Source organism: Melanerpes formicivorus, unplaced genomic scaffold, assembly GCF_026170545.1.
Source record: "Melanerpes formicivorus ecotype bairdi unplaced genomic scaffold, bMelFor1.0.p_v2 SCAF_123, whole genome shotgun sequence".
Taxonomy (NCBI): Eukaryota; Metazoa; Chordata; class Aves; order Piciformes; family Picidae; genus Melanerpes; species Melanerpes formicivorus.
Genome location: NW_027142475.1, coordinates 163,966 through 188,565, shown reverse-complemented (window position 1 = coordinate 188,565; position 24,600 = coordinate 163,966). Strand labels below are relative to the sequence as shown.

The 24,600-nt window shown below is 53.1% G+C and overlaps 1 protein-coding gene across 2 annotated transcripts in view; it reads left to right on the top strand.

Moving 5' to 3' along the window:
* BCL9L (BCL9 like) overlaps positions 1-24,600 on the top strand; it is a 72,499-nt gene that overhangs the window by 24,564 nt on the left and 23,335 nt on the right. The gene's annotated exons all lie outside the window — the stretch shown is intronic.

Here is a 24,600-nt window from a genome sequence, read left to right as displayed (position 1 = left end):
AGTGTTAGTGGTGGTGTTAGAGCTCTGGGAAGAACAGGAACTGGGACTCATCATTCACGATGTTTAAATAAATGTTTCTGTTGGAGCCCATCTTAAGTGTTAGGCGAGACCTCTTCCCTTATCTTGGCAGTGTCCAACTGATGGGCTTCTGTTTGCTCCTGAAGGTAAAGCGTGCTCAGCTTGGATGAAAAATGGGGAGAAACACCACATGTACATGCTTTCCTTGTGCACTGAAAGGGACTGATGTAACAAAACCTCCCCTGTGCTGTGTTGGGGACGTGTCTTTAGCAGGTGGTGAACTTGTCCTAGCCCCACTCTGCTAGCAACCACTTGCTGGAGTGGAAACGTGAGAAGGATGCATATCTGAACACATAAGTAATGGTACATGACAGGGCAGGCTGTTGTGTTGTTGTGTGCAGTGTCTGTGTGCCTCAGGGGCAGCGTGGTTTGACAAGGTGTTGGCTGCGGTGTCCTGTGGTTGTGTCCCAGATGCACCAGGCAGAGGGCTGCTGGCACCATGGCATGGAGGAGGACCACGCACCTTTGGATGCTGCCCGTCCCCACAGTGCAGTGCTACGACAGACCTAGCTGCGCGCTTGTGGCCCATGGGTTCTGTGCTGTGAACGTGGCCGCTGCTCGTTGCCCTGCCCAGACGCTGTTTCACGTTAGGCAGGCGGTAACAACAGGCAGCTCCTTCCCTCCCATCAATCGCCGGCTCTGCAGAGGCATGTGCTCACGCCTTGCTTTGCTACTTTGGTGGCAGGAGGGATAAGAAAAGCCAGTCAGGGAGGAAGCGATTTGCTCAAGGTTGCATGGTTAGTCCCCATCAGTGCCAAAGCAAGACCTCCTGTGGCTGGGGTGCCTATGATAACGCTGGCTGCCGTCATGCATGGCTGTATGATACATGCTCAAAGCTGGCGCTCCTGCAGAAATCACTGGGTCAACACTGTTGCCTGATTCTCTTCCTCCTTGGTAGAAAGATAAGTGTATCAGTATGCTGTTTTGACTGCAGTTTCCTGCTCCATCAGGGACTTTTTCTAGAGCATTAACACCTAAATGCTCTGGAACGTTTGTGTCTGGGTTTTCAGTGTTTGTTTTGCCATTTTAGCTGGCCAGATGGTGTGATTGGTGCTTCCCCTCCTGTATCTTCAATACCTGTGGTGCAAGTCTTGTTGTGTTACTACGTCTCCCTGCCCCTGAAAGTCTCTTTCCTCTTTCCAAACTCCTCTCTTTCTGGAAACAAAAAAAAAACAAAACCCAGCAGGCAGCAGCTAAAGGAAAGCTTACTCAGAAATTTGAAACCACAGTTGTTCTCCTTCAGTTGAAGAAAGTTAAGTATTTATGTTTTGTACTTTAAAGCCCTCCACCTTTTGCATCTTACCGTGTTGCTGTTGGAAGGTGGCTCTCTGGCCACAGTATGACAGAGGGGACAGAAAGAACAGACTGCTGTGTAAAGCCACTGGACCATTGCAGAGGTGGAAGGACTGAGCTTGCTGGGATGTGCTGCCTCCAGGGCAGCTGCTGAGGGTGCGCTGGAGTTACACTTCAGCTCCAGGCTGACTCAGGCCCACAAAGCTGTGGACCTTGCTTGTGCTGGCTTGGAGTCTCCAAGGTCCAAGCTCAACTCAGTCTTTGACTTTTCTATTGAGCTGTTGATGCAGCTCCTCTGTACCTGCTGATTTTTGGGGAAGTGCTTTGCCCTTCCTTCTCTCCACTGCTGTTCTTTCCTGGTGAAATGATCTGAGTGCTCTCTTTCCCAGCAGCACTTGCTGTGTGGAGGGGTGTAGAAGAGACGCTCGTTCGGAGACTCTTGGTTCCTTCTGTAGACAGCATCAAGAGGGTTCCAACTGATGGTTGTTTCTTGCTGCTGTAGGGCAATTACTCTTTGCAGCGTACCCTGGCCATCTTCAGGTGGTTGCAGAGTCCCAGGTAAAAGATGGGTCCTGGGACTGTTTCTTGTGCCTCATCTCTTGTCAGTAGTGCCCATTCAGTGTTGACTTCAGGGCAGCCTTTCCTTCCTTGTGTGATCTCAGGTGATTGTGTGAGGCTCAGCTGCTGCTAAGAGGGGGAGCTCTTAGCCACTGGAGAGCTCTAAGATGTGACTGCCTCCCCTGAGGTCCAGATGTGCTCTTGCTGGCACTAGTTGTGTGTTCCAGCTGCTGCAATGGGTTTTAAACTGCTCGGGTCTAGCCATTTCCTGGGGTTGGCGCAGGCTGGCTGCCAGCACTTAATTCCTTAGGGCTCCATCCAGTTTAAGACATTCTGACTGACGGATCTTCCGAGCAGGCCTCTTCTGGGTGAGTAAGGCCCCTGTGGAAAAGCGTATTTTCTGTTCCTGTCTGAGAACACGTTAGGGATCTGCTTTCCCTGTGAGCCTGCTCCTATGCTGCTGTTGCTGCCTCCTCCCAGGGATGCCAACCCTCTCCCTTAGCCAACTCGGAGCCTGGAGCTTGCCCTGCAAATGTCATTTTCCCTGTGCTGTTCTCTCTTGGCAAGGACCCAGCATCACACCAGTGCCCTGGATGAGAGGGAGCGTAGGAGGGCTGTGCTATGTTTGTGGCTACTACAGGAAACATAGTGCATGGATATATAGAATAAAGGATAGAGAGATCACAGCAATGTGATGTACAGATGCCGCAATATTTTGTCAGTGTTACTTAAACTGCATCAGTGAAGTGCCAGGAGACTTGCCAGCATGACTCTTCTGGCAAATCAGAGTCTAATGCAGGTCAGGACTCGGTGTCACTCAGCTCTCCTTGTCTCCCAGGAAGATGTTGACTGGCAAATGTATCTTCTGGTGATCTTGCACGTCATTCTATGTTTCCAAGGGGTGCAGGACCTTTGGATACTGACTTTATGTAGTTGGTCTCCATGAAATTAATACTACCCTATGAACTTTCCTGTAGTGTTGAAGCTGTGGGATACACCCACCTTGGAGCAAGAGGCCTGGGAAGCATTGCAACCCCTTTGTTTCTCAGTTGTGCATTTCCAACATCTCTCTGTGGTGCTGTGGGTGGATGGCCAAAATGAGATTCCTTGATTCTTCCCAGTTTCTGTTTTGAAGTTCCATGCTGCTTTCCAGCAGGTCAGCCTTTGCTCTTCTGCTTTGGCTTCCCTTCTGAGAGTCCCACCTCAGGCAGTGCTGAGTAGAAGGTACCCAGGAACTGTTACTGGAGGCTGGCAGGGGTGGTTTCTGTTGTTGCATTTTGCCCTTCCTTGGCCTCTCCCTGGGAGGCAGCACCAGCCAAACCACGTGCCATGGATGAGAGACAGCCTTCCTCTTTCTGTGGTGTCTGTTCCAGGTCATCTGCTTGGCACCAAGACCTTTTGAGGCATGGGTAGCTGTTTGTTTTTTTTTCCTCTCTAATTTTCTTTGAAACTCAAAGGAGGAGAGGGTGATGGATTTTGTTCTAACTGGGACTGGTTCACAGTGGCACTTGCAACTGCCACAGGGCTGCAGTCAGTGAGAGCCAGCATTGAGGAAACAGTGTCACTGGCACCTGCTTTTGATTTAAGGGAGAGCCATGCTATGGAGAGGCAGCTTGCCAGGAGCCCTGCATGCTCCTTGTGTCCTCGGCGAGCAGAGCTGTGCTTGTCAGTGCCCCGGGCAGCCTGGTCCCTGGCACAGCAGGAGAAGCATCGTGGGGTGCCTCAGTGTGGCTATCTGGACCCTGCACTGAGCCTTGGAAATGCTTGTGCTGCTGATGGGCATCCTGACAACCTCCAAGTCCCACTTGCTTGGACTGAGAGCTCCCTTCCCACCCTGTGCTTCTGCTGCCCTTCTTTCAGGGTGTAGGAGAGGCCGTTTGAGACGTGCAGCTCAGAAACAGACAGGGTTACCTTGAAACCAGCAATGATCCTCAGCTGGAGAAAGCAGTGTGAGGATGATGGCCTGCAGCACCTTGAAGAGACAAGTGGGAACTTGTTCTGCTCTCACTGGGCACAGACAGTGGGATGAGGTTTGCTTCCTACTTGCTCATCTTTTTCTGGAGAGCTGTTCTTTGGCAGCCGTTAGTGTCTGGGCTCAAGGGGCTCCCCTGTATTCCAGTGCTCTTGCTGGATTGCTAGATGGGTGCATCAGGCAGTGGTTTCCAGCGGCTCTGTGCTGGCAGTGATGGAAAGGCAGGGCCTTCACCTGGTGTCTTGTCCTGCTCTGTCTTTCTTGGGCAGCTGCAGGCAGAGGAATGCGCTAGTAGCACCTGTGTATCTTTGGGAGACTGTGCTTCCCCCATGCAGGCAGATCATCTGCCAGCCTCAGCCAGAGCTGCTAGAGAAAATGGTACTTTGTCACTGGGTTTTGCTTCCACCAAGAGTAGGGGCTAGATCTGGGGTTTGATTTTCTTCAGCTGCAACTCAAGATGCCTTAAATCCCACTTAAGGGATGATGGGGAGCCTCCTCTGATTCTGGGGCAACAGCCTCAAAGTGGCTTTAAGACTGAGCTGTGTGCTGTGCCCAGAGGTGGGGCATCACCCTGTTTGGTGACGAGCTCTGCTGGAGCCAAGTCCCGGGCCAGAAGCCAGGTTTGTGATCCATGCCAGAGGGGGCGAGACTTGGAGAGCAAAGCAGAGCTCCTCCTGTGTGAGAGATGGCCTGAAATACTGAGCAAAACCACAGAGTGCTCCTTGTTCCTGTCTCTCCCTACTGGTCTTCCCTCTTCCTGAAGTATGTGGGGGGCCACAGGATGGATCTGCTAGGGGGCCAGGAGGGCCATGCTACTTATGCACCTCTGCTCCATCCTGCTTCTTTGGGCTGCTGGTTGGGTTGTTTTTTTTTTCAGGTTTGGTTTGGGTTTTTTTGTTGTTGTTTTGTTGTTTGGTTGGTTGTTTCCTGCACCACCCCTCCACCTACCCCACCCCTCCCCACTTTTAACCCTGCCACTCCCATTGCTGTATCTTCTCCATCTCCATCCTTGCTGCTACTGATGTGAGGGCCAGCTCCTTGCAGGGGGGCTGTCCAGAGCAGTGCTGTGTGTGGGTTGTGGTTATGCTGCTCCTTCTGTTGCACTTCAGCTGAGCAGCTTTCCTTCCCTAGCTCAGCTGCTTACTGCAGTGGCCGAACAGAGGAACAGGCCAGGATATGGTTTGCATAGATGCTCTGAGGCGCTGACTGTTTACACACACTGTGTTCCTCCGAATGTAAGCACAGGAAATGCCAGGTTCTGCTGGGGCCTGTGGCTCCTGCTCACTAGCTGTCTTACAGCCTCTGGTGGTAGTGATGTTCTGCATTGTTATAGGCCAAAGGAGGTTTTGAGTGCTCTGCAGAAGCAGTAGCTTGGATTTTTTTCACTTCTGAAACAGCAACTGAGAGGAAAAGTGAAAGGAAATGACTTAACCAAAGGCAGGAAGGGAATATGGGGCAGAGCTAGGGACAGAAGCCAAGATTCCCAATTCCTGCTCACTGCTGTGCTCCTTTTCAGCTGCCTCTTTGGGTCTCAGCCCCCGGTTTGAGTTCAGGCACAACGGGCTTTTCTATCCTTCTAAGAAGCTTGAGGTCAAGAGCTTCTCTCATGAAGCATTCTCAGTACTCAGTGCCTCTGTGAGCATTCCACTCCCTGAGTGCCTCATCTCTGGCATTTGCCTAGCTGAGAATACTGCAAGTTAGAAAGGTAGAGCTGATGTACCTATAGCAGAAGTCACAAACCATGATCCTGGCTAGCGAGCCAAGCGGTTCTCTAAGGACCGTGGTGCTCAGCCGATGGGCACAGTGCAGGGCAATGCCGCTCTCCCAGAATGCTGTACCCTTGTTTGCAGGGCCATACCCAGGTTTCTCTTAAGAGTTTAAGTTAAGAGAAACTGCTCCTGCATGCAGTTTCCCCTCTCAAAGTTGACTTTGTGGGCAGTCTTCTTGATGTGCCACCCAGGACTTGGTACCTATCTGACCAGGTGTGCATCGGTTGCCTGGTTCTGCAGGCAGGGACTCTGTGGAGTATTGCAGTCTTCCTAATAGAAAATCTATTCTTAATATCCCATTGTAAGAAGAATCCTGAGAAACATCTGTGTGTCAGTGAACAGTTGTCCTGCCCTTCCAAATGGGGAGAGCTTTCAGCAGTGGGTACGATGCCTGTTGGCTCATTTTGATGTGGAGTGCTGGGCTCCTGGCTTCTTGGGAAAGACACAGTGGGAGGATGCTGGCTTATAAAAAGCACAGAATCAGGCAGGTTGGAAGAGACCTCCAAGATCATTGAGTCCAACTGGTCACCCAACCCTAACTAATCAACCAGACCATGGCACTAAGTGCCTTGTCCAGTCTTTTCTTAAACACCTCCAGGGATGCTGACCTCACCACCTCCCTGGGCAGCCCATTCCAATGGGCAATCACTCTTTCTGTGAAGAACTGCTTTCTAAGATCAAACCTAAAATGCAGTTGCAAAGGTCCTAAGTAGCTATGCTGTAGGTCTTCACACTCAGGGCAGGAAGGAGCTGGACAGAGAGCTCTAAAGGGCAGTAACTGAGAGCAAGAACAGCACCTTTGGGTGACTCTTCCCAACAGCAAGCTGGATAAGGCTGTGGAAATCTCTGCAGCACTGGAGCTCTCACCACTGCCTCAGCAGGATTCATTCCAACACTGGTCTGTAGCAGAGGATTAGGCCAGACAGGGCCTGAATAGAGCGGGTCCGGCCACAGGCAGGCCCCAAGCGTGTCAGTGAGGCTGGGCTGAAAGCTGCCTGTGTCCTGCCTCTGTGCAGCCTTGTTTGAACTTTCCTCTGGCAAGGAGCAAAAGGAACCGGGGAAACCTAGGGCTGGTCCAAGCAAGTTTCCTCTGCTCTCTCCGCCCCCAGATGCAACGAGGGGAACGGCAGCAGCTCCAGACTGCCATCCCAGAGCAGAACAGTTTTTCGGGGGCCTCAGTCACAACAGCTTTTGAGCAAATGTTTTTTTGCCTCCGGTGTTCCCTGCCTCTTGAGCTACAACGCAGGGAGGGGGAAGTGAAACTGTGGTTCAGAACAAGCCTTCTGGATGGCAAGAAAATTGCTGAGTAGCCGGTTTCCAGGTTGCCGAGGTCCTAGCCAGGGCCTGGTGTGGCTGCCAGAAGCAACAAGCTTGGAATTTCCTCCACCCGGTGCCAGCTCCTCTTGGGCTGGCCACAGCACCTCTGCTGGGGCCGGGGCTCCTCTCAAGCCTTGCAGATGGGGCGCTCCCAGAGCAGGGCTTACACCGGAGCTGCAGCTGCCCCCCTTGCTCTCACAGTCTGGTTTCTATTTTCCTTTCCAGGGTCCAAGCTGTTTTGAATTATGCAGCCTGTGCCTCCCGTGGGGCTCCTTGAGCAGCCGCCTAACGAGCTGAGCTCCTGACAAACTTTGCTCTGGCTCTGGCTACGCTTGGAAAATTTTACAGCCTTTTCAGCAAAAGGAAATGCCAGGAAAGGCCTGTCTCTGCTTACTTTTATGAGGGGGTCCCAGCTGAGCAGGGGCGAGATGGATGTAGAAAAGAAGACAGGAAGGATTGGGTAGGCTGCGGTGTATTGTGCTTTCTGGCGATAAAGGTGAGCGGGCTTGCTGCCTCCTGCCAGAGCTGGGCACAGTGGGTGCCAGCCCTGCAGAGCTCTCAGAGGGCACATGATGGGCACAGGAAAGTAGGGACTCCTGTTCTATGGGGAAGGGGTCTGCGTGTTTCCTCCCAGCATAGCTACTGGCTGTTTAATCTTTGCTCTGAATAGCAGCAAGTTTATTTCTACTCTCAGGCAGAGGCTCCTGCACGTGGATGCACAGTGTCGGTCCGCAAGGCTGGCGGGAAGGAGCACCACTGGCTACCAAGCTGGTGGCCTCCCCATCAGGATGAATGGCAGAGTGCCCAGGCAGGGCACTGGTGGGCACAGGGATGTAGGAACACAGGTGCCACTGCCGCCGCAACAGTTAACACAAAAGGGAGAGATTTGTGTGGCTTGCCCTTTTGGCTGAACGAACATACTACAGTAGGAGAAGCTGGTGCACAAACTAAGCTGTTACTCTCCTGCCTTCCTTTAGTAGGACTGTGTCAAGAAGGGAGCTGGGAGCCTTTGCTTTTGGATAAACTCCCCCTTGCTAAGGTGCTGAAGGTATGCCCTTGGTTTGTCTGCTATCCTTCAGCAGAACCCACTGATTGCAATCCCGATGTCCCAATGTGCTTTTGTCCAGAGAGGTGCTGGAGGACGTGTGCTGATCTTTGCTGCTCTCCCATGTCTTGACAGTGCCCCAGATTCCTTCTCAGGGCATCTGTGAAAGACTGGGACAGGTGTGTTGGTTGGAGCCTGTTAAACTGCTGTAGCCTGAGGAGTTGTGGGGCTTCTCCAGCGGGAGGGATCGAGCATTCTGTGTAATCCATAGGCATCAGCTGCTGCCGGTCATGGTGGATGAGCATCAGACATGGCCAGCAATGGCTCTGGGTGGAAGGAGCTGTGCTCCAGTCCTGCTTTGAGGGCTTTGCCTGTTACGCCTGTCAGGAATGTAGTTCTGGATAGCAATTTGATTTGGCAGCCTGTGCAGGCCTGGCAGCCCTAGGAGTGGGATGTGGGCACCAGAACTGTGCCCTCCTCTCCCTTTTTTTTATTCACTCCACCCATCCTTGGCTTTCTGCTGTCTTGGGCAGGAGAAAGCACCTCCCTAGGGCTGTGTCCCCTCCTCCACCAGGAAAATGAGTGATATGTCCCTCTTTTTTTTTTCCTGGGGCTTACTACAGAAGCTGAGATTACATTTGACAGCAGAGGCCAAGTGCCTTCACTCTGCTGCTGGGAGGTATGAGTGCAGCTCTCCTGTGCTCTCCACACAGAGATGATTTTTCCTTTTGTCCCAGCTTGGCCCCAGACCTTGAATTTCATGAGGAACTGCTGGGAGGAAGTATTCCAAAAAAGAATTGAATACCTTTTTGGGTTTGTTGTGTATTTCTGTGGTGCCATCTCTGTATACCTGGTCTGGAATGGCTGACGTGGATGGGTTTTGTACTCTTTCATTAGTTTCCTGATTTTCAGTGGAGAATCCTGTTTCGTGTGGACTTGATGCTGCAAAAAGGAAAGTCCCAAGCCCTCTTTGCCATGAGGGAAGTACAAACCTGAAGGAAGAACAGACAAGTACAGGGGCATGGCTGTCTTTCAGTCAGTAGCACCTGTCTTTCCAAAACATTTCCCCGAGTCAGTAGTCCAGTAGTGATGTGCCTAGGCTGCCCACCTCCACTGGAGAGAATTCAGCTTGAATTTTGCTACTCAGTCTCTTTAGAACTCTCTTTGGAAAAAAAACCCAACCAAGCCAAAAAAGCCAGTCACAATATCCAGGGTTCGAATCTGTACTCTGGAGATCCTTTAAACAACCCCACAAACTCAAACAACCCAAACCCCTCCCGAACTCCAAACCTGGCTTTGCTCCGCTAATGTCAGTTTCAGGGATTTGTTGATACAAAGGGAGTTACTTTGTCTTAATGAGAACTTAGCAAAGAAGCGTCCTGCCGCTTACAAATGTTTTGCTACAAGTGTACTTCTGGCCCCCATGCTGCAAGTGTGTCTGTGATTTCAGTGAGAAGGTAAATTTCCCACCCGAGCCCTTGTGCAGCCAGGACCTCCACCACTCCTGCCCTGCAGAGCTCAGAGACTCAGCTACCGGCGGCAAATGTTTGTAATTTACTTTCTTATGCTTTCTAATCAAAAGTGATTTTGCCAAGTCGTGGTCTGATTAAAATGTAGTACTCACATGAGGAGGCTGTAGTCTTTTTTTGGGTGAAGTTTAAGGGCTCCAGGTATTTTTATGACGCTGGTGTGGACCCCTATGCAACAAATCTAAGGCTGTTGCAGTAATGGGCTGCCTTTCATCAGTATTTTCAGCTGGAACTCCCAGCAGTAGCCTACAGGCGTGTGGAACTCCACAGTGGGTAAGTTCAGCACCAGAAAGGCAAACCAGCTGCCCTAGGATTTCCTAGTTCTCAGGTCGATGCTGGCAGTGCTGTGCTCTGAGCCCTTTCTTAGTGGACAGGGATGGTCCTGGCATCCCTCAGGGCTGCTCATCCCTCTGTGAGTGTTGCCAGGCTTTGTATTTGTCTCACTGCAGCCGGATGGAGAGGTTAATTGCTTTGCCCAGCCTTGGGTTAAAACCAGACTGCAGAACTGGGTAGCAGTAGTTGCTGGTTGCTTAGCTGGAAGAGGAAAGAGGAGATGTGAATCTGTCCAAGAGTAACACTGTGTTTGTCATTGTCCTTCCTCCAAGACCTGATCCTGAGTGTGCTGTTGTGGTGTTTGATCTGTGGCTGTTCTTGGTTGCAGCTGGGGCTGCAGATGCTGTTAACAGTGCATTTGGAAGAGTTATTGGGGGTATGCAAAGAACTGATGTCTCTTGGGAATGAACAGAGGACTCCTTAGAGCAAATGCGCTGGGAGGTCAGGCTCCTAGCTACCTCCTTGCCTCCCCACTGGGCACAGATGCTGACGTGTCTTGGCTTGAGGTGAGAGCCCAGTAGGGCTCCTGCCAGGTGCCACATGCTCATGGTAAGGGAGGGGACAAGACAGAGCTGGGACCTGGCTGTAGGAGAATATATACCATCCAGGCTCCCTTTTGAGTGCAAGATGTGTGTCAATGGGGTCCTCCCTACTCTGGAGAACTGTGGCTAATGGCTGAGCCTGGAGTTGTGAAGGAGAAAGATGGGGGAGCTGGGGCTACAGCAGGAAATGTGTGTCGCCTTTGGCCAGCAGGGTAGTTTGCTGCCTTGTCTGATTTGCATATCAATTAAACTTTATTTTAAGAGGACTCGAGTGGGCCCAAGTGCCAGACAGTGCCCAGTACGCTGTAGGAGGAGCCCAAGAACTGCTTGATTTGATCTGAACAACAAGCCTGAGGTTGGTATCACTTAATGAGCCAAAGATCCCTCTGGCTGAAGTTCCTTTCCATATGAAGCAAGCAAGTGCTGATTTTTCTCTGGGTTTTTTAAGTTCCTTTTGAATGGTCTGGGCAGAGAGTGAGTGAATGAGAGAGGGTTGTATAGACCCTGGCAATGGTCAGGATGCTGTCTGACAGGAAGATGGCTCCCCTAGGACCTGCTGCTGCTCTCCAAGATCCCAGTGGAACTGGACCAGTTCTCTAAGGTGCTGCTATCCTCTGCTGTATGTACCATCAGGCCAATGCTGCCTGCCGTATCATGTCCCAGGTGCAGGACAAAACCTGTGGGAGAGGGGTAGTTGAGGAGTAGCTGCTGGGTGCAGAGCTCCCCTGGTCTGCCTCACCACTGTGGGGTGGGGAGGTTGGCTTCCTCCCAGAGGCAGGAAATGAGAGCCATGTGGGCTGCCTCAGAGCCCCATCGACACCTTGCTGTTGCACTGAAAGCAGAGTGGCTAAGCTTGGGTTCCCTGGCTGTCTGTCGTGGCACTGGTGGCCCTGTTCCATGTCTTCTGTTTGCAGGTGAGGAGCTTGGATCCTCCTCAGTAGTGGAGGGGTCTTCCCTTTTTGGCTCCACTGCACCAGTGCCTCAGTGCCCAAAGCGGGAAGCTGCAGCCAGAGCCCCTGCCCTCTCTTCTTCTTTCTGCCAGGAATCTGTTGTGCATCCATCATCAGGCACTTGCCCAGGCCCTGTCCATAAGTGCCCGACTCGGTAAAGGTATCTGATGGGCTGTAGTGGGCTGACTTGTCCATGCCCCCGTTGTCAGAGTTGGCCATAGTGTGGCAGCTGGGCTGGTGTCGGTATCCACTGCTGCTTCCTGCAGTTTTTCTGGCAGAGCTTTTCCCTCCTGCATTCGAGCTCTCTCGACAATCATCCTGAGGTCTTTCTCTGACCCCTAGATGGGATTCTGGGACTCCCCCTCGCTGAAGTGACAGTTGTCACAGGGAAAGGCAGCGTAAGCTTTCTCGGCAGAGTCTCTCGTGTTTGTCCTGTTCAGTTACAATGCAGCAGCAGCGGCACCAGCCGCCGCCTTCCTCCCCGCGCTGGGCTTGGAGCGCTGCAGGCTCTCGGCAAATGCTGTCTGCGGACATCTGCTGCCTCCTCCCCCACCGCCTCCTGGCAAGCAGCAGCAGCTTCCCAGCAAACAGCCTGCGTTTTGCATCACCCCCTGCACGCCCGACCGAGGCTCCCTTCTGCTCTTATAGGCTCCTTCACAGGACATTGAAATGTCGGTTTCCCTGGTGCTGGCTTGGCTCCAAGCAGCCTTCGTCGCCCAAGAGTGTAGCTGAAAAGATCAGGGTGACTGGTGGAGGGGAAAGGCTTATTAAAGGTGATGCTTACCCAGTTCTGGCTCGTGATTCAAAGAGGCAACCCCCTCCTTGGCAGGTCTCCAGCCAGCGCCTGGGGCCTGAGGCAGGCACAGAGTCTGGGGCAAAAAGCTCAGACCAGTTTGACTGGAGCAGATGTGGCAAGACCAGCTGTGAGCTTCAGCCCTTGTGCCAGGGCTGGATGCTTTGGTTTGGTGTCTGGCTTGGTTCTGTCCTGCACAGGTGTGGTGTCAAAGTTTGCTATCCCAGGTATCACCTGGCCCCTTCAGGGAGGGAGGGAGGTTTATGTCTTTCCTCTGTGGCCAGATTATGGGATAATGCCCTGCTTGGGTGCTGAGGGTAGTGGGGCTGTAGATTTCTGTACCTCTAGGCTTGGTAGTCCTGCTGTTTTGGCACCCTGCCAAGTGGCATTTCTGTGGCTTCAGTCTCTTGGCACTGCTGCACCAGGTTCCTGTCTGTGGGTGCGCTTGGCACTAGGAAGCGTGTCGTTAGCCTGAGAAGAGATCCTGACCTCGGGCCCAGCATGACGGTCAGAGAGGCCCTAGCTACAGCAGCCTACTTCTAGCTTGGAGGCTTCTGTGGAGGTAAAAGTGGGGAAGCTGGTGGGAAAGAGCAGATAGGTTTAGTGAAGAGGGCATGAGTGGCATAGCAAACTGTGTTCTCCTGAAACTGGTGTAGTGGTAGATGGGAGAATGAAGGCAGTGCTGGGCTGTGATCTCAGGGAAAGCCCAGGAGGGGTGAGGTACGTGGATTAGTCAGAAGACATGGTGGAGGATGAAAGAGGATTCAGCAGGTCTGACTAAAGGCAGGTTTGGAAGAAGGAGCTCGAGAGATTGCAGGTGGGACATGACAACCAGAGCTTGGAACAATAGAATAAGTGGGGCTGGTGGGGCAATATGGCAGTTTTTACCTGGATCAGAAAGATGCAAGCACGATTCAAAGAGATGAAGACAAGAAAACCCAAGTCTGTGTTTGGAGGGAGAGAGATCATCTTCTTCTCTGTGACTGGCTTTGCAGTGAAGGGGTGCAGGGGCACAGCCTGATTTCCCTTGCCAGCTTGGAGAAAATGTGGTGTTATGGAGGAGCATCACTGAACACATGCTTCATTGACAAGTAGGTTCTCCCTCACTGTTTGTCAGTAAGACTGTGGCCTGTGCCCACACCAGTGGGGGAGTTGGGTGACTGCCACTGGAGAAGCTGGCAAATTTGTCTGAGAGCCTGTGAAGGATGTGGTATAGATGTGGGAGTTGCAGGGCCAGGCTAGGGCAGGGTGTCTGAGGTTGGTGAGGTTGGGAGCTGCACAGTGAACAGGGCCAAGGTTCTGTGGTGTCACCAGCAAAAGGGCCTGGCATGCACATTGTCATGATTTCAGACCCCAGTCTGTGGCTACTGTGAGCAGTGCTGCTGCGTGGAGGGGAAGAGCCGAGAGCGGGTCTGGCTGCCAGACCCGAGTGGAGCACCCAGGTCTGTTCACCTGGGCAGTAACCACAGGCCCCTCCTCCTCATCAGCACTGTGCTGAGCACGAAGATGAAGTGGGGGAAAGATGGGGCATACATCTGAGGAAGATGAGAGGTGCTGCCGAGAAACAGAACAGAGCTGCCTTCCTCTTTGTGTGCTGGCAGATACTCGGTGGGGTGGGGGCGGCAGGGCTGGGCTGCAGGCCAGAAGGGCTCTCACATCCCTGGGAGAGGAAGCTGAGATGTGGCAGGAGGCTGTGCTCCTGTCTGCACAGGTGACCCAGAGCTGCTGCTTCGCAGGGGTGAGGCAGCAAAGGATGCCGGTCCTTTGAGCTGAGAATGGGTGCCAGGAATCAGTCAGGACTCTGCCCGCAGGAGCATGATCTCCCACGGGTGCCTGGTTAATGTTTTCAGGTGTGACTTCATGTCTGCAGGCTTCTTGGAGGGCAGTGGCTGGTGGAGACAGGTGTATGAGCTGCAGGGACTGCTGTTGGGCTTGAGGAAAACAAAACCTGGCTCTTCTCCGTCCTACAGTGTTGTTGTGTTTGTTCCTGTGAGCTTCCTTTCCCTCTGTGCCAAGACTAGTGCCAGGCTTTACCCTGGGCTCTTGGCTCTCACTCTGCTGGACTCTTGTTTTCTCCTGCTTAGGAGTCTGACTCCTGGACCTAGCATGCCAGCAAGACTTGGTGGCCAGCGAGCTAGAAAGCAGACCAAGCTGAGTCCAGGCTGTGGGCAACTGTGAGGCATCAGCTGGTGTTTTGAGGAGGCAAACTGCCTCCCCAGTGCAGCCCCGTGCTGAGGCTGTCCTCGACTGGTCTGCAGCAGGCATCTGTTCCACTGTCCTCTTTTCAAGCCAGGGAATCCAGGGATCGTGCTGTGAAGGGTTAACGGAGCTCCAGCCGCTGCTCTGGCAGCCTGGCCCTGCTGCAGAGTGGTGTTTAGCAGCTTGCTCCAGTTGGCATCTGTCCCAGAATGCTTTGGAAAAGCACTGACCTCTGACCCCCAGTACAAACTGAGCCCAGCACGTGGGAGGGAGAAATTACTCCCAGACCTTCAGGCTCCAGGGTTTACAAGCTGCCTGCAATAAAGCAGCCATTTTTTCTGACAGTTACTAAATCTCCTCTTGTAGCTCCTCTGCAAACCCCTGCCCCCAGCCCTGTGTCTTCTTGCTCCTTCTGCTCAAATGAGAAACATCTCCGAAGGTGAGGCCAGCCTGTTCCCTGAGGCTTTAGGCTGGGGAGAGCTTAAGCCACAGGCTGCTAGCAGTGCCCCTCGCCCTGCAGCGACAGGTCCCATCTAGCTTGGCAGCTGTCCTTACATCTGTCTCTCTGCCTGCATCTTGTGTCAAACCACGCTGGCAGCAACAGGCTCCCCGGCTGCTTTGCTGCAGTGATCCTTGGGGAGCGGGCCAGCACCTTCTCCCTGCTCCTGTGGGGTGCACATCTGCACCTTTCTTCTGAGCCCTCACAGGGCTGGCTGGGCACTGCTGGAGATAATGCCTTGTCCATGGCAGCCAGCAGACCACATTTCAGTATTGTCTGTGCTGGGGACTAGGAGCCAAAGGGCTTTGCTGATGGCTGGGAGCAGCTTTGGGCAAGGCCTTGGTTTTCCTGCGCTTCCGTTCTACTACCTCAGAATGGGCTTAAGAGCCGCGGGGTTTGCACTTGCCTGTTGTCAGCTCCTTCGGTAACTTATTCTGTCTGTGCTCCCTGCAGTGAGCAAGGGATTAATCTCCAGGGAGGATGGCCAGTTTCTATGGGAGATGACTGCGTGGGAGGCTCACGAGGCTTCACCTGTGAGTGTTTGTAATGCCTGCTGCAGCACAAAGTGCCAAGTGCTGCTTATCCACGTACAATTTCATGACCATCCAGTTGTGTGGCAGCGTCGAGTTGGTGTGGGGTGGTGAGCTTGGTGTTTGTAGTGCCGTGCTCAGCATGCCAGCATGCTGTGTTGCTGCAGAGGGTGTGGGGAGCACATGGTCGTGTTTGTACAGCGCTTTGGGAACAGAAAGTGCTCATTACGAGTGGCTACTGTGCCATGGGCACTGTGGGGTCCGGACGAAATGGGAGCTGGTGTTTCAAAACAGCCTCTTCCCTGCTCCTCCCACCCCCTGTGCACATTCCTCCAGCGGGTGGAGGTGGAGTGCTACCCTCAACACGTCAGCCCTACCCCAGGACCCAACTGCAGCCCATCACACAGCTCTCTTCCCAACAGATGCGGGACACTGGGATGGAGCGGAGCGCCCTGATGTTGATTGTGCCACTTGGTGCCACTTGATGGCAGCTGTCAGGGACCCGGCCCTCAAGGGGACTGCAGGCAGCCAGCTTGGCGGCAGCCCTAGCTCCTTAGGGTTTCACTATGCTTCTTTGTAGACCCAGTGGTTTGTCAGGAGCGGTGCTGTGGCAGGAGTCCCACGCTGTGTGTGGCACTGGCAACACAGCAACAGCAGACCTGTGCTGTGCCCTGCTCTGCATCAAGCCCTTGGGTGCAATGTGGCAGGGAAGCCATTTTGCTTGGGCCAGTCCAGAGTCTGCTCGGCACGCAACAAAAAAGCACATTCATTCGAATCCCCTTCTCTCCCCTCTCTGAGAGCTTGGTTTTGTTTTTAAATCTATATGGCAGGCGACCAGACTGGCTGAGTCAGTCAGCTGGCTGGCCACCAGAAGTGAAAATGCTGCTTTCTCCCCTCCCTCCCTTCTCCCCAGCCCCCCCGCCCCCATTTTCTTGTTTTTCTCCTTCACTTAGCGACAGTTTCATGTATCAACAACAAACCTCTTTCTGCCTCCTTTTTCTCAGTGCTGGGACAAGTGGAAACTCAGAATAGGTCTAGGGGGGAAGGTGCAGGATGGCAGCTTGGTTTTGCCTTCTTAGATCTGCCTGCAGTGATGCTGCCTGGGAGGATGGAGAGCTGCCCGTCGCGCCCAGGCCTTTGCCGGCTGGTGGCAGTGCCCACTGTTGGAGGGCAGGGAGAGAGGCACCAAAGTACTGGGACTTGAACGTGGAGGTGAAAGGTTTGAGAGATCCTGCTTGCCGCTGGCAGCATTTTGGGGCCTACACTTTGGTCTGTTCATTCTCAGTTGCAGCATCTTGGCTTGGGAGCTTTGCTTTCCCCATGGCTTTCAGTGAAGCTACAAGTCTGTCCCACCTCATGTTCCCACTACCTGTATCCCTGCACCCAGACATAGCTGAGCTCTTGCAGAAGCAGGGTGCATTCACAAGGGGTGGTTTTATGCCCCGTGGCCTGTGGTTTGGTCACCAACATCGTTACTCCCTATGTTTACAACTTTTGTAGTCCATCTGTGGGCAGCCTCCCTGTGACCTGCTCCCAGGGCAGGAGGGAAGGTGGCACCCTAGAGTAGTGGTGAGGCAGGTCTGATCCAAGTCCTGCCAACTCAGCTTGTTGCTTGTGGCCCCAGGTTGTGGAGTCTCGCTGTGTGGCCCGTTCCCAGGGAGTCACTGAGCCTGTGACACCTCACGGGAGTGAATCTTAATGAACCAGTGAAGGAGGCTCCTCAGGCAAGAGGAGTTTTCAGATGTAAATTGGCTGGCTGGTTTCAGAGACAGATTTTCTTAATTTGTATGTTGATTTTTGCTGTTTCAAATGCCCAAGTCACAGCAAGTGCTTCAGCCTGACTCTGGCTTCTGTGTGCTTCTGTGAGAGGGCTGCATGAGCCTAAGCAGCTGGCGGGCTGCTGCGAGCGGTGCGGCTATCTGAGGATACCTGCACTGGTCTGAACTAGTTTGCTGCTTCCTCCATCCTAGATCTCTGCTCAGTTGCAAGTCATGCTTACAAGGCAGCAATAGCAGGGAAAGGGAGAAACTGATTTGCTGGGGTTTATTTTAGCAGGATGTGATGGACTAAGCAATGTAAAAGGCAAAATCATTCCTCCAGAATATTTTGCTTCATTGAAATGAAGGCAACTTCAAGGTGCACCAGGAGGCTTGGGAACACGGTAGGGAAAGGTGCCTGCGAGCTGCAAGGCTGAGCCTCTTCGCCACATGGCAATGCAGGTATGAGGGTGGTGATGGTGCTCTCAGTCCCTAAAAGATGTCTCTTTGCACGTGTAGTTGTGCCCCCTCCTCTTCTCTGATGGTTGATAGCCCTGCCTGTACTATAAAGCTGGAAGTGGCTATGACAACGCTGCAGTGTGCTCACATCTGCAGTTCATGATAGCAGGACAGGAGTGATAAGGCAAAGTGAGAAGTGCTGCTGGGATCTGGTTTTGCTGGTTGGCAGAGATCACTGGGGCTGGAGTTGAGCAGAGGACAATGGGTGCTGCACATTTGTTGGGTACTAGGGGAAGGAACTTTGAGGTGAGAAGGTAACTGCTGGGATTGCATCTCCTGCATTTGTGTCCTCAGCCTGTCCTCCCTTGTCTTCCCTGTCTCTTAAGAGCTTGTGCCCTCGGGGCTGAGGACGTGTGGGAAGAGGAGAGCTCTGTAGCAGTATCTGAGTGTCTATCTAATGGAATAACTGTGCCTGATGTGACCACACTTTCCCCTTAAACTTATTTTGCAGTCATTCACTCAGCGAATGTCCGGCACAAGAGAAGACCAAGAACAGTTTGAAAGGGAATATAGTAACTCAGAGTGACCTGCAGATTGCTGGCACCCATACCTGGGTGCTGATGTGAGACCATTGTTTTCTGCCAAAGGTAGAACCCACTGGGGGCCTGAGCTGGCCCAGGAGCTATTTGTTTGCAGTGATTTTGGAAGTTGTTGTCTCTGTTAGTGGGTACCTTCTTCAACCTGGTACTTACCTGGTTTTGTTTGTTTTCTCTAGAGAGGAGAAAACAAGGCTTGTCAGTTCCATGTTGTCGTGGTCAGTGTCTTATTTGGGTTCTCCAGCCCTTGCCTGGTTGGACTGCAAACTAGTGGAGATCTTGTAATCCCATTGCTCTTTCTGAGAGAAAGAGGTGTGTGTGTAAATAATCCTGAAATAGATCTGATGTTTGAATCCTTTCCTCCTCATGAACTGAAACCTCTGACAAACTGCCTGGCCTTCCTCCTGCCATTTCCCCACTTGCTGTGCTGTGCTCCTCAAATTGCCAGTGCTGCTTTACAGCTGTTTATGGTGTTTCTCTACCCAGCAACATGGTTTTTAGTGTTGGGGGAATGGAAGAAGTAAGCATCCTGGAGGAGGACTACTTAACTTCCACAATTGCTTACATTCTGGTCCCCAGGCAGGTGACTGGAGTTTGGCAAAGTCCGTTTCCAGCGTCATCGCCAGGAAAGATGCTTGTGTTGGGGTCTGAACTGTGACCAAACTTTTAAACACAAACTCCTGCATCAGATCAATACCTGGATCAATGTTTCCTGGATTTGGGAACTGACAGTTCATGTCCCATTTTGCCTTGTGAGTGTGAGAGTGATGGTCGTCTCCTGGACTTGCCCATGTGGAATGAGGCTGTTGGGCTTGGCAGTTGGTGGAAGGGTGAATGAACCTACTAATGTCTTTCACTCTTGTGAAAAGCTATGAGAGACTTGGAGCCCATTCTGCTCCAGGAGAAAGCTGTTGTGTCTGCAGTAAGAGCCTTGCCCTGTCTCTCTCCTTGAGGAAATCCTGCAGGCCCCGGCTGAAGGTGAGCAGGGTGGTGTGTCCCTGGCCTCACACAGATCAGGCTTTACTTGCTTTCACGGCGAGGTTCTGGTGCCTGGAGGTGGAGTTGCCAAATTTGCTGAGCCAAGTGTTCAACAAGAGAGCTGGCATCCTCCCTTCCCTGCTGTGCTGTGTGTAGTGCAGGCTGGCTGGCTGGATTTCAGTGACAGTGCCTGGGGACAGTGGGACCTCGCAGGACAACCTGGTCCAGGATGGAGGCAAGCAGGGCTGAGCTGCAGTGAGAAGTGTGCCTGGCCGTATCCTGTGAGGGAAGAGGGCATGGCAGGACTGCCATTGCACCCACTGGCAGAGAGGCTTCCACTTTCTCTCACGCCCACGTACTGGTGCAGGTGTGCACATGCGTACAGATGCAGGCTGGCACCGGTGTGAGCGTGCCTGCACAGGCTCCCAGGGAGCTGCAGCCGGAGCACCCACGCCGACACGGCTGCAGCCAGCGCCGCGCTGGTGCCTGCTTGGCAGCAGCTGGCACGGCTGTGTGGCACAGCTCTGGGCCCCTGCTGGCACAGGCAAGGCAGCAAAGCCACGCTGCTGGGCTATTTTTGGGAGCACTCCTAAGAATTGTGAACGTGTTTCAGATGTTAGTGTCTTAGATGGAGGGATTGCTAGAACAGATGGCTGGAGGGTTCAGAGCAACAGCCCTGCTGAGAACAGATATTTATAGGCAGTTTTAACCCTTGTGTGGTCTCTGGAGCCACCTTTAAAGGAACAGTATCTGAAAGGAACACTGTGGATCTGCGTGGTGACCTCTGAGGGTGTGCTGTCCGATCTGGTTTCTGTGAGCCGATTATCAGTGTAGCCTGGAAATCCTCTCTATGCTCTACCTCTTTTTCAAGTGCAGGGATGCAGCTTTCCCTAGACCACAGGGCTTGCTTTCTCTAAGCCTCTGTGAAACTGGGCTGGTCGTGCTTATTGCTAGCTGTCCAAGCTGGGGCAGTGGGTGCCGTGGCTGCCCTGTGATTGCGTGAGCAGCAAAAGGAGGACAAAGGTTGTTTTGTCCCTGGTGCCCTCATTTTATCTTTTCTTTTTTCCCTGTGTTGTTTTGGGGATTTTTCTTCTCTCTGCCCCTCTTCTTGCCAGAGGTTACACAGATTCTTCCTTTGCCTTGTGGGAAGGAGAGATTATGCTTGCTTTCTGTCTTATAGAAACACACAGATTAAACCTGCCCTGTCAGGTTCATCAGATGTTTTCACCTGCCCTTCACTTGTGTCCTCTTGCTCAGGTATTTAGGGAAGAGCAAAATCCATTTGCAGGCTGTACTGGTTTGCTGAACAGAGCTGGCTGCAAAGTTTATAAGACATATCTATTTGTAGCCCTTTCTTTGAGAACACCTGGCCTCCTATATGGGACCTGAGGTTGTGTTTTATTTAACTCGTATGTCTGTCTTGAAATGGGCTTAACAAAGCTGAGTAATGTAAGCAGGAGAAAGCAGTCTAGGGGCAAGGAAGAAAGTGATGCCCTCAGGTGGGAAAACATAAGGAAATGACAGAATAGTTACCTGGGACTTGCAGGGGAGAGCATTCCAGCTCTGCAAGCATGAACCGGGGTACAGACCCAGGGAGCTGCGTGAACATGCTCAAGCTGTTTGTCAGGCTGGCTGTGGCAAACCTAGGGAGCGGTGCTGGTCCTGAGCTAGCGCAGGACACCAGGAGGCTGGATGAAAAAGAAAGGGAGATGGGGACTGCTGACAGAGCTGGTGCTGCTGGGTTATTGAAATGTGCCAGCTTGTGTTTGTGCTCCTGAAAATAGGGGTTTAGCCTGGTGGTGAAGTGAGGGAAGAAGCTACAGTCTCAAATGGGAAGGGACACGTTTTCCAAATGCGCAGACAGTCAGTCCTGTAAGGTTTGAGCTGCAGAGGCTGTGCACAGCTGCATGCACAACGTGCACCTGAGCTGCACCTTCCCCCTGTTTCAGCTTGGACTAATCTGGGTATCTGGAGCTATGCTCTGCAGCATTGCCTGTGGGCTCATGCCCAGCACAGGGGTCCTGGGAAGGCAGTGCCCGGGACACAGAGATGGTTTTCACTTCTCTTTGTACTGCTGTGGGCCAACCGGAGCAGCTTCTGGTGCTGGAGGCAGCATACAGTGGCTGTAAAGTGGGCATAGTCCCAAGGCAGGTTCCTGGCCAAGGGTGTCACACAGATGTTCAGTGTACAATTCAGTGAGCCCAGTTTGTTGTGTACACTGATCCCACACCCAAGAGTGCTGGCCTTGCCTTGGTGCAGGGCTTCCCAGTAGTGCTGCTGTTGTGTTGGGGGCCAGTCCTGCGTTCTGAGGGTGTGAATTTGAAGCATCCCCAGTTGTCTTTGCACTGACGTGCTGGGGCAAGGAGAGGAAGGTCTGTAGGAATTGGGAGTATGTTTGAGCTGCTTGCTCCCTTGCTTATTCATCCCAGTCTCAGACTATGGAGGCTTGGAAAGCAGTCACTCTTGTCCCCTCTTTACACACAGTTGTGTTCTCACTGCTCATATGTGTGTCAAGTTGAGGAGTTCTTAGGTTTCTCAGAAGCTCTTGGTCCCAGGTCAGTACTTGTCCCACCACTAAAATGTGACTTTGAAGTGACAAAGACCTGGTTCTTCCTTCTCCAGTCCCCCTGCAGCACATCCTGAGAGTGCAGCTGATCCTGCTGGACACCCAGGTTCGGGGCTGGCAGTGTTCAGCAGCTGGCTCACAGCCTGGTCTACTCAGCGCTGGTGTCGGCTGGCACCTTTGTGCCTCTGGCTGTCTGGCTGCATTTTGTACCCAGACAAATGGGAAGGAGCAAGACTGCTCAGCAGGGCAACCGGGCACGCTGGCATGATGTTCCTGTGGCTGGGCTGGCACTATTTTCTTCCAGGGCTCATGGGAGGGGCCAGCAGCCACCATTCTCCTTCTACCTGCACGGAGAAGGAGAGTGTTTGGCAGCAGGGACCCACCCAGTGGGTAACAGCCAGTCCCAGGGATCTGCCCACACTTGCCTGGCCTCCCACAATGGCCCCATTGTCTCTGAGAGGGCAAGGAGGAGGCTGCCTGCAGCTCCCTGGGCATCGTTAACCCTCTTCTTGCCAGCAGCAGGCTGCACAGTGGGCAGGGAGGAGGCGGTCCCTGAGCAGGTGGAGGAGCTGCCACCACCCTCTAGTACAAGGAGGGGAGCTGCAGGGGGATGCCGGCCTCTCTCTGGCAGCTGCCTCCAAACGCTCTGATTGCTGCTGTTTTGAGGATAGCTAACACATGCCTGTGGTGAAGAGGTACACGGAGAGGCAGGGCCCTGCTGAGCCTTGATTTCCCCTGACAAGGCATAGGGAGGCCCTCTGCTTTCTTTCAGATTGCTTGCTCCTGTGACCTTGTTTTGGGAGGAGCCTTCATCCAGCTCCGGCACAGCTGCCGGCAGCTGCCTTGTTCTGGCCCTGATGCATGTGCTGGAGACAGGACCTGTCTTTAGGAGTAGGACATCGAGGTGCTGGGTGCTAATTCCAGTGGCTGAGGTATCGGTGCAGAAGCTGGTTAAAGCGATTCCAGCCTGATTGAAATGCTTCCTTCCTGTCCCTTAATGTGATCCGGGCCAGTGAGCTGCTTCTGCTCTGTTGTGGCTTCTGGTTCCTGTTGTTATTAGAGGTGCAGCCTTGGAGAGCGTGGGCATGCCTCACCAGTGTGCTCACGCTGCCAGGGTGCAAGCTCAGAGCCAGAGCCTGGTGACCCTGTGCTGAAGGGACGACAGGTTACTCTGTCACTAGCCAAAGGAGCTGGACATCAGCTCTCACTCTGCTGGCCAGCTCTGCACTGCTTGTCTTTTGGTAGCAGCAATGCTTCCCTGCAGCTTTCTGCTACGTTTGCTTCCCCATCAGCTGACTCCAGGGATTACAGGGCTGCCTCAGAACCCCTGCTTTGTTGCAGGTTCCATCTCCAGAATCCATGGGATGAGGGAGAGGAAGAGGCTGGCATGCTGAGACTGGTGATGGGAGCCTTTCTGGCTGCTGGTGTTCAGAGACATCTATCTCAGTGTGTCTCATGCTGACAGACAGCCCAGAACTTTGACACCTATGAGATGCTACTGCAAGCCCTGCAGCTAATTTGCTTACATTGTAACCTAAACAGCTACCCTGCTTCCAAACAATCTGTTCTCTACACTTCTCCCACCAGGTAGCCTTTGCACTCTTCCCTTGCTCCTTTTCACCCCAGCAACAGCTTTTCAGTATGTTCTAGTTTTCAAATAACACCACAACTGGAGTTGAGCGTGGAGGGCCAGGGGCTGAGCTGGGAGCACGTGATGGCCACGGTTACTGAACCAAGTGCAAATGGAACTGCTGCAGTTCAGGTACCTGGGCTCTGGCCACTGAGACCACTGCAAACACCAAAGCCTCCCCTGAGCCTCGGTTGTGAAGGCTGGAGGAGGGTCAGAAGCGTTGGGTATGTGGCAAGTTCGTGAGCCCTCTCTGCTGGTGGAGAAGCAGGGATCCCTGGAGGCAGTCCCCAGGACAGGCTGCCCTCTGGTCCCTCCTCCCTTCCTGGGGATGCTTGGCTGCTGTTACACAGGGGACTCACTGCACCTCTGAGGGCTGCAGTTAGTGAGATGGGGCAATTTCTGGCTCTTTCTGGTTGCGTCTCATGAGGTAGTTGAAGACCTGTGCCAAGGTTAGATCACTGTGGCCCTGGAAAAGCTGGATTTGCCATGGGAGCTATTGCATAAGGGCAGAGTAGACCCTGTGAACTGGGGCTATGTCTGGGGGCAAGGCTGTGCCTCTTTGCTCCCCCTGAATGGGAGAAGCTGGAGAATTTCGCCTCAGGTGCAGGAAAGGCTTCTGGGGGTGAAGTATGGTCATGGGATGGAGCAACTGCCCTTTTGGGGTATGCTGTGGGGAAACTCCTTCCCAGATTGGTGCAAGCCTCTGATGGTAAATCCAGGTGGTAAGCATGGGGTCCCCACTCCTTGAGGTCTCTCTCTCCCTCTCTAGCCCAGCACAGAAGTCCCAGCAGGCAGCTGCCACTACTTTAGCAGCGGGATCTCGGCTGCCTGTGCCGATCTGATCCGTGCTGGGGAAGGTGAAGGATTTCCCAGAGTGGAATTTCCTGCGAGGCAGATGCAAGGCTGCTTCCCCTCTGACCTTAAACCCCCATGTGCCTTAGTCATGATCGCATGCAAATATGAGCCGAGGGAGTAGGGACTGGAGGGAGCTGCTGGGAAAAGGAAGTGACCTCAAATAGGGTTTAAATATAGAGCCCAGGCTTGCTGCGTGCTGGGCCTGGTATTTATAACCCTGGAGAAGCACTGGGCTACTCTGCATCTCCTCTGCAGTCTAGGCTGGCAGAGGGCAGCACAGGGGCAGGGTGCAGCCTGCCAGCCTTGTTTCCCTCCTCTGCCCTAGCCCATGTATATGTGGAGAACAGGCCAA